Here is a 3856-nt window from a genome sequence, read left to right on the forward strand (position 1 = left end):
GAAAACTCTGGACCCAGCACCGGCCGAGCCCGCCCCTTTTCGGTCAGAGGGGGCGGGGGGGGGGGGGGGGTCTCGGCGTGGGGGCGGGGCCCAGCGCAGCGGCATTCTGGCCCCGCCCCCTTGACGCACAGTCCGGCTAGCTGCAGGGATGGTTACGAGAGGGCTGGCGGTGGCCGCGGGGGCCGGCCGGGGCTGGGGCTGCTGAAGGGAGTTGCTGGGAGGAGAGAAGGAGCCGAGGGGACGTGGGCACTGGAGAGAGAAGGAAGTGGCAGTGAAGTAGAGAGTGCGGTGGCGGGCTGGGGACCTGGCGCGCTCCCTGTCTCCCTTGGCGGGCGCGCGCGTGCCTGCATATCAGGGCACGCGCTCTTCTCCCCCGGACCGAGTCCCAGTCCGCAAGCTGCTTGGATCTTTGCCCCTTTGTCGTTTCTGCAGTAACCTCTGATTGGAGCGAGCAGGTTTTGGGACGCTCACATCCACAGCTCCTTGGGCGACACTGGAGGAAGAAGAGTTCTTGATTTGCTCTGAGGAGAATTCGCTAATTGTTTACCTCCCCAGTCCCCATGTGGGTATCACAGATCCTTCAGGAGATGGAGTAATTAGATAGAAAGGACCACCCTTGACAGAATGCCCCTTCTAACCCCAGAGGTCCTTTACCAAGTGCCAGACACTTGGACTAGGGACTTCTCAAAAAGATTCACGAAAAGACATTTCTTAAGGATTCCCATTATCAAACGTCTCCTCAAACTTTTTTGCTGGTTTCTTTTACGCTTTTCGCCTTTTTAACTTTAATGTTACCCGGGTCCTCTTTCCTTCTAACTTTTTTAGAATTTTGGTTGAGCCATCTCATCCACGCCCATAACTTAGATCCCGCCGTATTTCCCTTGTTCTGATGACCCCCAATCCCGTCCTTCCCTTGTGCTTCAACCTGTGGACACATGCGGGTGCAGTTCCTGTAGGCTCCTTAAACTTAGCATGGCTTGGTAGATAGCAACTTGGGCTCCAACGCAAACCGTTTTTTTAAGTGTGGAAGTGATCAAGTCATTAACTTCTGAATCTCAGGGTTTGCTTTTAAATAGCAAAATGAAGATAATAGTACAACTTAATGACATAAAATTGTGAGGATTAATAAAATACAGCTGACCCTTGATCAACAGTGGTTTGAACTGTGTGAGTCCCCTTATACTCAGATTTTTTCAATATACTACAGTACTGTAAATGTATTTTCTCTTATGTGCTTAATAACATCTTTTCTCTATTTTACTACAAGAATATACTACATAATACATATACGAAATGTATTAACCAACTCTTCATTGGTAAGGCTTCCAGTCAACAGTAGGCTATTAGTTAATTTTGGGGGGAGTCAAAAGTTATATAGGGATTTTTGACTGTGTAGGGATCAGATCCCCACATTTTTCAAGGGTCAGCTTGGCGCTAGGCCTGGAATCAGTGTTGAACTATGTGAAGGTATCCATAATTAAAAGTATCATCTCCACAAGACCTGCTATTCCTTTTGAGTTACTTATTTCAATGGATGACCTTCTACCCCTTGACTGCCGGATAACGGACCAGGACACTTTGGGTCCTTACTGATCAGGTTCCTGCTTCTTCATGCCATTCCTCTCAATCCACTTTGGTTTGGCTGAGTCAGGAAAAGTACCTCAGTGATGTCAGACACATGCTTCTTTCTTCACCTTTTCCAACTGCTGTGGCTCACGTGGAGGAGCAGCTCCTAATGCCTCCTCATTTAGCTGAAGTTTTACTTCCTCTCTAGAAGCTTCCAAAACTACCTTCCCATCAGCACCGCACTCAATTTTATGTTTCCTTCCCATTTCTCCACTGTTTGCTACATAATTATCACATTTATCCACTGTGTCCAAATTTTTAGTCTGCCTCACTGTCTCTGTCTTTAGACTGAATTTCTTCAAGGTGGGCTCATTACTTAAGCACTAAGAAGGAGTAAGCACTTTATAAATGTTTGAGGAATGAATAAATTATCACAGTTTATAGGAAAAGATATTAAGGCAGACAAACCAGACAGGGCCAACACAATTGTCTGGGCAAGAATCCACGAAGGGCTGAAGTAGGGTAATGGTCATGGAGTTAGTAGGATGAGAATAGATTAGAGGGGAACATCTATAGGCTTGGAAACTAAATGAATGTTGGAAGAGAGGGAGGAGTCAAATATCTGGGTTTCTTATTTGATACAGTGGCTCAATAATGAGTCCACTAACCAAGAGAAAGAACACAGAAAGTTTCTGGGAAAGATAAAGGATTCGGTCTTGGTACTTGAGATTTGAAATACCTATGATATAATCCAGTTGTGGCATTCCAGTAGGTAGTTGAAAATATGGATAAAGAGTGACAATGGGGCATTTCGTAGAAATTTTGGCATTGGTGTATAGGCAGCAGTTAAAGCCATGGTTATGGATGAGTGAATGGTGGTGAGTGTATCAAATAGTTTCTGTTCTCTTTCAGGTACAAGTAGGATTGCATTTCCTGGCTTCCTTGTAGTTGAGATGAGCCACCTGACACATTCTGCCATGAATTGTGAGCATAGCATTTAATTGCTGATACAAGACCTTCCAGAACTCTTTTTGCTCTTTGCCATGGCAATCAACAATGTTCCAGAGAGTGTATGCTCTGTAAGTCTTGGTCTTAGAGGGAGGATGATGCAGAAAAGAGTCCCATTCACCTCATGATGGATATTTAAAAGTAAGTGAGAAGTCAACACTGGTTGTTTTAGGCAACTGAGATTTGAGGGGTTTATTTGTTACCAGAGCAGATCTTTGTCATTTCTGACTGATGGAAATTAGAAGAGAGGAATGAAATCTTGAGAACACTAATGTATTCATTAGACTATTTTGCATGTAAGAAAGAGAGACCCAGAGACCACCTCAATTAAAAGGGTGAAAGCAAAAGGGCTTATATGGATATATGAGTAGGTATTGGGAATGAAGGCCCCTCTAGAAGCTGTCCTCTTATTTCTTTCCCATTGGATCTCCATTTTTTTCTCTACCTCTTTGATCTGTCCTCACACTACTCTTCTTATCCTCTCCCCTACATTTCAGAGGAACACAGTCCAGTTGCAAGACCCCTTATCTCTGAGCCCCATCATTGGCTGCCAGCCAGTTGGTCGTCATGCTACTTGTATGTCAGGCACCCATCCTGACCCAAACAGTGCCACCCCGACACAAAATACCTCCCAGCTCTCCTGAACCTGGGAGCTCTGGTCAGGGCAATGCAGACTATAACAAGACGTTTCCATTCTTGCCTGCTACGATTTATTTTTCACAGAATCTGTTGCATTAGCAAAAACACCCCAACTCCTGGCTAAGTCTACAAAGCCCTTTATGATCTAACTTCTGCCAACCAGTCCTGCCTCATCTCCTGCTGCCACCCCCCCCCCCCCCCGCCCCTGCCTCCAGCCACACTGGCCTCCTGTCTCTGCCTTGGATAGGCCAAACTGATTTCTACCTCAGAATGTCTGCACTCTGCCCTTGCTAATCTCTCTTGTTTGGATACTCTTCCCCTAGCTTTTAGAAAATTTATTATCCCTTCCTTCCTTCTTATTTAAGTTTTACTGTCATCTCAGAGATAGAGTCTACATTAGAGTAATGGTACTCCTTTTTTTCATTTGTATCTATGATCTGAAATGTGTATAGTTACTGCTTTACTGTTTTCCCGAAGGAGTCTTGGGATCTCTGTAGTCCCTAGAATAGTTCCTGGCACATTAAATATTTTTAAGTGAATAAAGGGGAGTGGTAGGTAGTGTGCTTGTTACTGGCTGTTTTCTGCTAGTCCTCCATCTGGGTTCATTCTCTGCTTTTCCCTGCCTTGCTGTGTGTCTCAGGAG

Source organism: Zalophus californianus, chromosome 4 (assembly GCF_009762305.2).
Source record: "Zalophus californianus isolate mZalCal1 chromosome 4, mZalCal1.pri.v2, whole genome shotgun sequence".
In the NCBI taxonomy this organism is placed as follows: domain Eukaryota; kingdom Metazoa; phylum Chordata; class Mammalia; order Carnivora; family Otariidae; genus Zalophus; species Zalophus californianus.